General features: G+C 38.9%; 1 protein-coding gene across 3 annotated transcripts in view; it reads right to left on the minus strand.

The window, feature by feature from the left end:
• Nucleotides 1–5,555, minus strand: part of LOC139695009 (uncharacterized) — a 62,406-nt gene extending 56,851 nt beyond the window's left edge. For all 3 annotated transcript variants that reach the window (XM_071593589.1, XM_071593587.1, XM_071593588.1), the window contains exon 1: nt 5,259–5,555. The gene's annotated coding sequence lies outside the window, so the exon portion shown is untranslated. The remainder of the gene's footprint in view (nt 1–5,258) is intronic.
• Nucleotides 5,556–13,382: the final 7,827 nt, after the last annotated feature.

A 13,382-nucleotide genomic window follows, 5' to 3' on the forward strand; every position in this document is an offset into this window, starting at 1 on the left:
ATGCAAAGGTGGAGATGGTGATGGGATGGGGACTGCAGTTTATGTACAAGGCATCATCGCGGGGAGAAAGCAATTGAATTCTGTCGGAGACAGGGGCTACTGCTCAAATGAAAACATCCGTTTTCAAGTGGATTAAGCATTTTAAAGATGACCAATAAGATACCACGGATAATGCCAGGCCGGGACAACCTTCAACCACCTGTGTTGACGACAGCATTAATGGTGTCTAGTCCCTTGTCCTTACCGATTGTCGAAAAACTGTCCAAATGATAGCTGATGAACTGAATTTAGGAAAATCAACAGTGCCCACTATTTTAACCTACCATGATGGATGGATCCTTCACCATGACAATACACCTGTGCATTCAGCATTGATTGTTCACCAGGTTCTGGCAAAAAATTCAATCATCATCCTTGATCATCCTCATTCACCAGATCTTGCCCCTGCCACTTTTTCCTATTCCCAAAATGCAAAAATGTGATAAGGGGACATCACTGGGAAGATGTGGACACGATAAGGCAAGAATCCATGAGTAAGCCTAACTGCCAAGGACTTCCAAGGGTGGTATAACAGCGGAAAAGAAGATGGAATAAGTGCAGAGCAACAAATGGAGAGTACTTTGAAGGGGACAAAATCGATGTACACTAAATTTTACAAAATAAAGTTTTTATGGCCTCGGTTCGAGTATTTAATGGACAGAGTAGTACGGGCAGTTAGAGGACATAATTGCATGTGTTCCTGCAGGGAAACATTTGATATTTATGGGGGATTGGAATGCGATGATAGGCGAAGGAAGAGATGGTGATGAGGTGCAGGACTATGGTTTAGGTACAAGAAATGACCACAGGGAGAGAGCAATTGAATTCTTGAGGAGTCAGGGATTAACCCTCTCTGGGCACACTCAATAGGTACGAGTATATCATAGCAGCGGCAGTAGCAGGACAGAAGATGCAGGATAAGAAGACCGAATTAGTTAAAATAGGAACGTGGAATGTTAGGACAATGATGAGGACTGGGAAATTGGAGACTATTAAGCGAGAGATGGAAAGGGGAAATATAAATATTTTAGGTCTATGCACGGTGAGATGGAAGGATAGTGGGGATTACTGGAGTGATAATTATAGAATAATATACAGTGACAGGGACGAGAGCCAGCAAGGGGTTGCCATAGTATTAAAGAAAGAGGTAGGAAGAAGTGTAGTAAGCATAGAACAGGCAACGGATAGAATATTACTAGTAGAGATAAAAGCAGAACCGACGAACTTGGTTATTATTCAGGTATACATGCCACCGAGCAACCATACGGAGGAAGAGGTCGATAAGATATATGATCAATTAGAGGACATAATCGAATGTGTTCCTGCAGGGAAACATTTAATAGTGATGGGGGATTGGAATGCAATGGTAGGCAAAGGAAGAGCTGGTGATGAGGTTGGGGACTACGGTTTAGGCACGAGGAATGACCGCGGGGAGAAAGTAGTTGAGTTCTGCAGGAGACAGGGGTTAGTCATCAACAACACTTTGCTTGGACACCACAAAAGGCATAGGTATACATGGAAAATGCCAGGTGACTCAGAAAGGTATCAGTGAGATTATATTATGGTTAGGCACAGATTAAGGAACAGAGCAATAAAATCGCACTGTTTCCCCGGGAGCGGATGCAGACTCTGATCACAATTTAGTTGTTACGAAGTGTAGAGTACATTTCAAAAAGATAAGGCTGGGCAGCGGGTTAGGAAATGGAGGGCAGAAGCATTAACTGGACTGACAAGGAATGAGTATCATCAGGCTGTAGAGAAGAGGCTTGAATGAGGAAAAAGAGCGGAGTACCATTGATGAAACATGGAAATATACCCAAAAAAGGGATATTGAAAGCCAGCAAAAGAAACTATAAGAACTGTTGATGGTAAAAGGAATTGGAAAACATGGATCACAGATGAGATGATTAGACAGATAGATGAGAGAAGGAAATAGAAGAATATAAACACAGAGTTAGGAAGAAGGCAGTACAAAGAGTTAAACAATAAATTGAGATGATTAACAAATAAAGCAAAATCAGCTTGGTGGAAGATGCAGTGCGAGGATATCGAAAGTTTGCAGAGGAAGGGTGAAATTAGTGTGTTATGCAAGAAGGTTGAAACACATTGGAGAAAAAAGATGGGAAGATGTGTTAACAATTTCAGATAATTCAGGTAAGATAATAGTTGACTCAGAAAAGATCCAAGAGTAAGTAAGGAATATATAGAAGAACTGTACGGTGAAGAACTTGGGCCAACAAGGATAGACATAGAAAGAGAACATGACCTAGAGGAAAATAGCTTAGGTTCAGGAATACTCGACGATGAGATAGAAAGGGCATTCAGGGAGATGAAATCAAATAAGGCCATGGGGGTAAACAAAATTCCTGTGGAACTACTAAAAAGTTCAGGAATATGTGGAAGGAAGAGTCTATGTGGACTGACTTATACGATCTATGAGGAAGGAATCTGGCCAGAAGACTGTGAGATCAGTGTTAGTTCCTATTCCAAAAAAACTAAAGGCTGCATCATGTGAAAACCACAGAACAATAATTTGATTTCCCATGCAGCCTAAGTGGTTCTCAGGATCATCAACCAAAGGATGGAGATCAGTTTGGGTTTTAGAAAGGGGAGAGGCATGTATGAAGCCATTGCAGTAATGAAATCACTAATTGAGAGGAATATAGAATACAATTCAGACGTATTTGCCTGTTTCTTAGATTTCAAAAAGGCATTTGCTTGAGTGAATTGGGAAAAACTATTGAGTAAATTGAATAAAATAGAAATAGATTGGAGGGACAGGAGGCTAATCCATAACTGGTACATGTCTCTAGAGTGCTCAGGTGTGAGTAAGGGATGGAGAGTTGAGATGGACAGTGTCAGGAAGAGTTGTAAAGCAGGGTCATCCATTATCACCTGTGCTGTTTAATGTATATGTGGAGAAAATGATCACAAGGGTATGGAAAGAACTGGAGATAGATATGAAAGTTGGCAGGAGATTTGTAAAATTAGTTAGGATTGCTGATGACCTAGCTCTAGTTTATCAGTCAGCCAAGGGGTTTCAAGCATTACAGAGTGAATTGGATATTCAGTGTTATAGATATGGAATGATAAATAACATAAATAAAACAAAGATTATGCAATTTTATAGAAAGTCAAAGGCTAAGCTTAACATCAAAATCGGAGGGCTAAAACTAGAGCAGGTGGAACAGTTTACATATTTTGGTAGTGTTTTGGAAAAATGGACAAAGTAGTTGATGATGTAAGGAGAAAAATCGCACTAGGCAAAAAAGGTTTCACAAGGAGGAGAAAAATGATGACAGGGGCGTTCAGTAAGAAGAAATGGGTAACTTAAACTTTGATATGGAGCGTAGTTATGTACGGGGTGGAAACACTGTCACTGAAATCTTTGGCTTCCTAGATGAGAAGTAAATAATGGGAAAGATAAACTGAATTTCCACACCAAGAAATGTATAATACCCAGGTATTCCAAAGGAGTGAAGGAGGCCCATCTTTGGAAGACTCACAATGAGTCAAGATATGAGCTTCTGGGAGCAGATCTAACTATTTAAAACTGTGAGTAATCCTGGGGGGTTATTCCCTAATGATGGCATCCAATGCCATAATGGCATCGTCTATGTGAAATGGCATAACAAGTTATTCCGTAAAAGGCACCGATGCCATTTCTGGATGCTGTTTGAGTGTCAGGCTGCTGAGCCAGTGACATAATAGCATTGCTGAAATAGCATCAACAAATGCATTACTTCGTGGAAGTTATTCGTCAAAATTGTCTTCCAAACTCAATGCAAACAAGAGATTTGAAGAGAATTCAGAGAGCTAATATGGTAGATTTTTATTCCCTTGCTACAGACTGAACATATGAGTTTTATTATTCCTGTAGAGAAGCCTAAGGGATCAAACAAACCATTTCATAGTGTGAAACAGAGATTTCGTCCATTGATTTTGAGTTCTCTGGGAATATTGAAGACTGATAGAGGGGAGAATGTTAGGTAAGTCAGGAAAGGGAAAGAAAAGGATTGGAATGTTGGACGAAATGAAAGAAGTATGCTCTCCATTAACGCGTTTCACCAACTTGCGGCATCATCAGGTACCTGATGATGCCGCAAGTCGGTGAAACGCGGTGTACCGTATAATAAAATCTGTGGAAAAGTACGAGTCTTTCTTTCTATTTCAATAATGGATATCAATTACTTCCACGAAGTGAAGCCTGAAACAATAGAAGTATGCTCTATTGAAGAGGGGCTTGTTGTAATGCCGGATTGTTGTAATGTCAGTTTGTTTTGGTAGAAGAGGCAAGTAAATGCATCATTTCACCATTATCAAGGCTATGTCCATCCAAAACCCTGCCTTTACCATTGGATTATCATTAACAATAACTATCGTAACCATGTTTAACTATATCCTATGTCGGCAATATGAGGCATACCTTAGATTTCACTGATCCACAACTATAAACTTGTAAATGTGCCTAAAAAAGAAATTCCATAGCACATACCAAATTAAAATGCTATCACTACATAAGATTATTTGAGGAACCTTAATTGAACAAAATTAGTTTGTAATATGGACGAAATATAGCTATATAACGTAATTATGATATTTTTGCAAAATGCATTTTGAATTCAATTATTGTTTGATAAATTTAACAAAATGGCATTTTGTACAAAAGCTACTTTTGCTCGTACTATAATTTATGGCCAAGGATGGAGGACCTCTTGAGTTTTTGGACAGAAATTCCATGCCAGGAAGCTTGTCATTAACTTTAAAAGCGGTAATAATATTTTTATTGTTCACTGATCATGTATGAATGTACAGGAGTCATCAAACACAAAATACAGGTACATTTCAACACTATAAACTTACTTGAGAAAGAACATATACGTTAGAGTATGTAATAAAAACACAATGCACTAAAATTGCTTGCTATTTACAATTCCATCCCATGAATAATAACACTTCATTAGAGGATTCTTGAGTTTCACTTTGAAAGAAAACCTCTATACTTTCCATTTTTTTAAGTTGATTTTACTTTAAAATGTGATTCTGCACTCTAATCTCATTTATTAGACTTTTGGCACTGATAATTTTAATCCTGCTCTTTTCAGCCTCTGAATCTCTTTAACCTTCCTTTTTAATCTGTTTTATAATAACTTTTTCCTTGGTGTCATATGTACTATCCTTGTAATTCCTAGGTCATGCAGAACGGATGGCTTACTTACGTTTGCTGTCACATAGTTCATCACAGGCAAGGGTAAGGGTTCATTCAGTATCTGTTGAAGAGTTCTAAGGGGGTGGGGTTGCAGTGGAGGAGGCAGGATGTGCAACATCATAGGAGGTTAATGGTCTGGAGTCAAAGTGTGAGGAAGAAGGAAAACATGATGGGGAGGTGATGGTGTTTTAAGGACTTGAGGCACAGGTTCCAAAGGTGCAACTACCAATGGGTTAATGATGAGAAAAAGAGTAGGCATAGCAGAACGGATTAGGTGGTCTGATGAAGGATAGGTAAAGGGGTTGATGTCAAAATGTTCAAATAAATCTGGAAGCTGTTGTGAAATTTCTCCACTGCAGTTCTCTCCTACTTTGGATTCAGGCAGAAAACCTTCCATGCCAAAGCCCTGAAAGAAAGAGCAGAATCTAATAAAAAAAATAGAGATGAAACCAGATTCAAGAGCAAAATATAATATTTCAATAAAATTTCAAAATAAAAATTATTTCTCATACATTTTCCTAAAATAAAACCGTGAAATACAATGCATATAACAGCATTAATTATGTAAACCGACAACACGGTAGAATGAATAAATACACATAAAAGTTATAATAACTAAGGTTCAATTATAAATATTACCAATCATTTATATGAATGTTATATGAATGTAATATGTGCCTCTGAATTCGAAGTTTGAATGCCAGGCTTTCATTCCGAGAAATAAAAGCCGTAACGGCGATTGGCCTGCGGAGTCATCCTCATGTGAAACGACTAAACTTTAGGGAAACCAACATGTAGCACAAAATACACACATTACAATGGAATTGAATAGGTATGGTAACAATATCCGAACCTACTTCAGGTAGATCCAATGTTTCAATAACTGAGGCAAATAGAACCAATTCTTCATTAATCGACTTTCGCATGAGTATAACATAGTTACTCTACGCATGAAATAACTTCTGAGGATAATTAAAGGTAAAGTTGATTCCATTATTGTCTGGCAACATGTGCGTCTGAGTTCGTTAGGCATGAATCTTACTACGCAAATTACTTGCCTCTCAATTACTCTTGGAAAGTTGAATTGTTTTCCTCCTCTTGAATCACAACCGAACACGCAACATCGTCTACGTGCTATTGCTGATTTATGGAATATTCAATAAGGAAATATCACAGAAAACTCGACTTTATTCGAAGCTAACGAGATTGTTTGAATCGAAATTGGATCCTTTCCCGGAATACGCTTCCCTCCCCCACCTCTTCCTGTCGGAGGGGGAGGTCTGTAAGCATCTCTTAGTTCTGACCCCCGCTCGTAGATGGCACGGAACAAGGCCGAATATGGGCCGACCGCTGACACCGGCCTGGTTGAAATGATGGAGCTTTACCTGAGTGCAGTTGCCGCTGTATTTAAAAAGAGCACCAAATATTCTTGCTTGGATTTAAGAATACGATTTCATTCTACTAGCTGATCTCAATTGTTTTAAACAAAAGATTTCTTAAGTTACCGTTTAGGTTATACTATTCCTTAACTTTTATGCCCAGAAGTGCTTAGGGCCACGAATTATGTTGCTCATAAGAATCATTGGACCGCGACTGGAAATCGGCATGATTTTCTCTAAGAAAATACTTTATCGTGGATTTACCAGGTATAATTATATTTTCGTCTTAATCCTATATTGTGGCATCAAAGCGATTAATATTCCGCGCTTTAAATATCGCATTAGCTGGAGATCGAGATAAATTAATAATCACCTATACTTTCATTCATGAAATAGAAGGGTAAATAGTTGTTTTCAGAAATAGGAAGAGTCCCACCAACTTAGGCAAAAAGTTTTTCAAAGCCACCCGGAGAGATTTTATCCTATTGTTCAACCCCTGATACCTCTTCGAATGAGCTGAAAATGTTTCTACTACAGTGGCATGCATACAAAAGTTTTAATAATTTACTGATCTATTCTTCATATATGATATAGCTTCTTTATAACATTAATATTAAAAGAAACAGTATTTCGAATAAATCTACGGAAATCTTTCGTAATTGGGAAGTTTGATGAAGGATAAACTCTTCAAATTCCGAATTCAAAGTAGAGGCTGGAACTCATCCCAAAAGCCAGAAATTCTTCGTTCTTATATTTCCGAGAGCACTAATGCAAAATAGATGGAAAAAATTAGGTGTAGACTAAAGTTTAGTTATATCTTGATCCAACTTAATTAACGACTAGCAAGATTATAAACTAAGGCGGAGATCGAGTTTTAATCTCCTCTTAAAATCCACTGTTGCTCCGCCCACATCTTAAGTTTTCCTTGAGACGGGCCTATCGTGTATGTACCTCAGTCATGCTCACATCCGGATTTCATTTCCGGGAATTTGAAATACACGCATAATGCTCCATTTTCCATAATGAATGATTCCCGTTTACTCGCGATTTACTAATTGGCTCCAAACTCCTCCAGACTTTTCGTCATGCTTATATTTTTGGCAAAGTTGATTGCAATATGGTGGTCTTAGTAGTAGGGACATAAGAAGAAGAACTGAGTTAGGCAAATACACTAAAGAGGGAATCGATGGCAAGGGCGTTGAGTAAGAATGTTAAGGAACAGATGGTCAAAACTTCTACCTGGAGCGTGTTTTTGCTCGATGACATGGTCTTTGGAGTAAGGCTATAGGCGTAGATTTGAGTCTTTTAAATGGGTGTGGAGAAGGATGGAAAAGATGAAATAGTCAGAAAGGAAAACAAACGAGGGAGTGTTTCTCTCTAGGTATAGGGGGCGAGGAGAGGAGATTGCTCGGAGAAATCATAAGGAGGCAGGAAAAATGGATGAAAGGCGTATTGATCGGCAGTGGGATGTTGAGGACTGTCATAGAGGGGAGAATGTTAGGCAAACAAGGGAAGGGCAGGAATAGGATAAGGATGTTGGATGGGATGAAGGAAGTAGACAGAGATAAAGTGGGACTTGTTGTTGAGTAGGATGTTGGGTAGTGTATTATTAGGGGAAACAAAATATTGATTTGGTAGCTGGGTCCATCCAAAACCTACATTAACCGGAAGATTTCCCAATTAAAAACTTTATAACGGGTTGCCGGATGGGGCTTTAAAAAGAAGCAATAATAATGCGCACGCCCAACCTTTCGAGTTCCAGAAGTATGAAACGTTTGTAGGCCACCCGGAACACTAAGCTTAGACACCATTTCCTTATGTTGTTAATGTATGCGGGATGGTGTTCTGATATATGCGGACCTGGGCGAGTCCAGAAATAGGAACATCCTAAGGGGATATACCCAAATAATTTTGGTATTCTACAGTTTAAGATGAATTTTGGGTAGACAGCAATGAATTCCTTTGCCTCTCCTAACGGAACAAAATCTGACATCGGACAATACTCTAAACCCTTCTTCTTCAATTCCGCATACTTCCTTCCTCCCATCATTCCCTCCAACATGACTCTCACGATTGACCCATAATTACTTACACCTCGTATAATTTTTCAAAACATTACGACATTCCCTTCAACTCTAGATGAAATAATTAGTAGAAGTTAATCAAATAGAACTCCTCTGAAAGATTCTTACATAAATCTACATTTTACCCTGCTTACCGTTACGAGCGCGAGTGCTAGGGGGTGTTAGGCCACCAGCCATTAGATTCATTGTTGATTATCTATGACGCATGGAATTCATGTAGTACAATTTGTCTTGAAGTATGTTTCCTGCTGCTGTGTCCGGAATTGTTCGCGGATAGAATCCGTATATCGACTGAATATGACCGGAAAATAAAAGTTTTTCTCTTGATGATGGGAGCAGGGAGGTCATCGCATCCTTTGCTCAACCTATGAAAACGCCCCTGTCAGCGGTCTCCAAAACATTTTAGTCGATTCAACCCTGATGACTCGCATGACGCTTAACTCGGGGTTAGAAATATATTTCCTCTCAGTAATTTTAATATTTTTAACATAACACGATTGCCACTGTCCAGAAGCCATTTCGACGGATATGGCTGGGGAGGAAACGACCCTATTCTGTATTCCCGATCCGGATGTAGGGGGAGGGAAAATAAATTTAGATTCTTAAACGCGATACGATTCAGAAAAAAACATCCAATCCCCGGTGGGCGTGTACAATGAGAGGGAATGTGTGTATCTATCAGTTCAACCGAAGATACATATGTTCTCTGAAGGTCCTCTGGTCGTGGGGATGGACACCTAATGCGCGTTGAAGGGACAATGGTAGCGAAAGGCAGATGACATTGCAAATACGAGTGGCTCCATCGTGATGACAAGAAAATGAAAACTGAACCCATCGAGGAAGGGAAATAAATGTCAGCCCGATGACTAAAAAGAACCAGCACCTGCAAGGAGGGGTGGAGCTTCCGCGACTCACTGAACGGTCCAGAAGCCAATGGGGGAGACGCCCATGGTTCACGTGACTCGGCCGTCACGCTGTTCGCGTCAAGGGAAAACATCGCGTATGAGAGGGGACATGAACGGCGGCGAATAGTCGAGTGAAATATACTTAAAAGAGTGGGATTTACAATACGACTCGTCCCAGGGGGAAAAAGTAGCAGGCTATCACCTCGAAAACTGTGAGTCATGATTGTTTATTCCAATTGCACAAACTCTTAAGCACCGAGTTCCGTTTCACTGAGTTTGCATTCACATCCGTCGGGCTGCTTGATGAAATTCCATGCGTAATATGCGTACGCGGCGCTAAAGGGTGCGGATTAGGCTTGCAGGCAGAGGACGAATGTGAATGCTAGATGAATAATTTGTTATATCAGTAGTTTTTTCCTCGATAACCGATGATGAGTTATCTCCTTTCAAACAAGCAGTGTGAGTTATGGCTTGCGTACCCTCAATTGGAGATGATCACATCGCAGATGAAAATGCTTTTCCTTTAGGTTGCGCTGCGGATTTTGGCTTGAGTGTCGATATGTGCGTATGCCGATCTTTACCTTGAAACTTATATCGTTTGTCCCAAATGTGTCTCTATACAAGGGTTTTGGAAGTCATGGTAAATACTTTGATGGACGGCAGATTTTGCAGCTTTAGACACTTTTTCTCACTTGATTATGTGGCGGACAAAAATACCTCAATTACGGTGTTATGGAGGTAAAAACAATTGTCAGTTAACCCAGAAAATACTTGATTGCTTCCATAAATATAAAGATTATTTGAATTTTTTGTATATATTTAGTCAATGCACACATTTAATAAAATAACGTTTTTTGCCAAGGATAATCGATTTTATTTTAAAGAAAATCTGAAATTATCCGAACTATCATCGATCAAAGATTATTTTTCCAAAAATTCTTTAAATTTTAGGGATACAAAAGATCATTCCATTGGAGAAATGGCAGAAATTAAACATCTTCTCCAAAGATATGAATATTGTTGCTTTAACGTGAATAGTGTATTAAAAATATTTTTTAATAAATGCAGATATCCACTCAGAACGATATTTGATCAAGTGAATATGGACACGAGAAAACGTAACTCCTATATTAAAATTTGGCAAATAGTTCAAATAATTCATTAGACCAAAAAGCCATATCGAAGTGAGGCAACCACATTCTCCATGTAGGCATTTCACAATATACTTTTTTGAAGTAGGTATGCGCTATGTATGTTTACCCTCGCTTGCAGTAGTAGGAAAAAGTAAGATAATTATGCTGTTGAATGGCTTCTAAGGGTATTTATTCATTAGGCATCTTGATTCCATGTGCAGTTCGACTAGCCTAGTCGAGAAAATACGAATCCTGTTCGAGTTCCAGTGATGTCTTTTAAAAGTTTGGACTCCACGCCAATGGTAACTGTGAAATTACGTCATTAGTGTTGTTTTTTTTATTTCCCCTAGGGAATTCTGGTGTCGAAAAATCAGCAAGGAGAAAAAACGTTTCGTGAAATTTCTAAAGAATGAATATTTTTTTAAAAGATTTTTGATTGAAATAAAATAATTTGCTGAAAACAATAACTGTTGTTTTAATTAATGGGAGTGGTTAATGGAGGCATTTGTGATTTTCACCACTGTAGGAAGTATGCGGCAATGTAATCAGTAATTCGCTGGGATAATTTAATAGTCGACCAAAACAGAGGGGATAGAATCGTGATTAGATCACGTGACGCAAAAAGTTGGTAAATTTGTAGAAGGTTCTTTTCCCCATTGATAATTGTGACTGAGCCTTTACCGAGACAAGTATGCATTCAATGGAGTTGCCATCAGGACTTCCAACAGAAGGAGAGAATCTGGGGCTTTGATATTTTCAAGCCGAAATCTCGTGTTTCTTTTATTCGGATTACGAAAACCAGTTGTGAAAAGTCTGGAGACGTTAACAGTTATTCAACGAGTGTAAAGGTTTTGTGTATCCAATAAGCAGTGCATATGTGTACAACATTGATTGAAAATGATAGCTGTGTTAATTTTTCGTGTAGCATGAAGAAAACAACTAATTCCTTATAAAATATTCACGTTTGTTGGCGCCAACTACGTGGCAACCACAAAAAAAACATAGACGCTCACAAAAAAATACAACACTTCCGGTTTTTTTGTCAACTTAGGTGACGGATACATTTTCTTCAGTGAATGGAAGGGAATGACGGTCATTCACCTCTCATTCTCGCCGTCAATGTAGTGAATGAGAGGCAGGATTTCCAAGTTCGAATTCCGAACGCGACAATACCCTAGAGGGATTTTTTTACCCATCCTATTTGGGCGTCTAAGGCTCAGGTGACATCCACAAGACCTCCTCTCTTGGTGAACACGAAAGAAATTGATATTTTGAAAATATTTGTTTATAGATCCATGCTGAAATTTATAAGTTGCCAAAGACAAAATGGTAGTGTATGCAAAGTAGAGAGTGAGCACATTTCATAAAGCATTTCATGCGTATAATTAAGGTTCTCCGGTCTTGGTTGGCTGTCGTGCAGTGCGCGACAACTCGCAGGGAACGGAAACCCGCAAATCGAGAGATGTTGTGTCAAGCACGGAACGAATTTCCTCGTTCCCCGTGTTAACCCGTTATTTTTCTGAGCACGAGATACCACACGTCGAGAGAGCAAATAATGTATTATTTCGCGTTTCGGGTAAATGTGTGATACTTTCAACAGTGAATTTCCCCCGTCAGAAAAAAAATATCAGGAGGGAAGGGTTACGTGTTTGAGAAAGCCTTAAGAAAAAGTTTCTTTTACCGTTCTCTGTGCAGCACGATCAGTCACAACACAGAGAACATCGGACTTCAGGGTAGGAGTGTAATAACCCTGATTGGCGCCATGAAGTTCCGTTTTGAGAGCTTGGGGAGAAATTTTTGATATTTATTTGCAAATATATATATTTTATTTTAACCCAAAACTGGGTTCTCAAAAACATTTTTTTTACTGAAACTTTCCTTCATCATCGCGTGTTATCAATGCGGGTATTATTTCATATGTAACTATCCTGGACGCTGCTCATCGTTTTATTACCTTATGGAACCCTGCGCCAACATTTTCTATTACCTGCTTCTCGTAGTCCATTCGTGTCCATACTCTACAGTAAAATTGACGTTCTCTGACGATACTCGGTGGACTTGTTATGCAAAAAAATTTAATAAAATAAATTTGTTAATTCCACAGAAAAAAATAATTTGTGAAATTTTCCAAGTCATTTTCACCTATTTCATCTATGAGGAAGGAATCTGGCCATAAGACTCTGTGATATCTGTGTTAGTTCCTATTCTGAAAAAGGTAAAGGCTACATCAGGTTCTACAGGACAATAAGTTTGATATCCCACGAAGCTAAAGTTATTATCAGGATCATCAACAAAAGGATAGAGTGTAGGGCAAATGTTTACTTAGGGGATGATCAGTTTGGGTTTAGGAAGGGGAGAGGTTCGCGTGATACCATTACAGTAATGAGATTATTAATCGAGAGGAATATAGAATACAATCAGGATGTATTTGCCTGTTTCGTAGATTTCGAAAAAGCGTTTGATAGAGTGAATTGGGAAAAACTAATGATTATGTTGAAGAAAATAGGATTAGATTGGAGGGACAGGAGGCTAATCCGCCACCTGTACGTCTCAGACTGCTCGGGTACGAGTGGGGAACGGGGAGTCCGGATGGGCAGTGTTAGGAAGATAGATAGAGGTCTTTATTTGGGCGA

The sequence above is a fragment of the Hetaerina americana genome, unplaced genomic scaffold (assembly GCF_022747635.1).
Source record: "Hetaerina americana unplaced genomic scaffold, ioHetAmer1.1.p SCAF_6, whole genome shotgun sequence".
Lineage (NCBI taxonomy): Eukaryota > Metazoa > Arthropoda > Insecta > Odonata > Calopterygidae > Hetaerina > Hetaerina americana.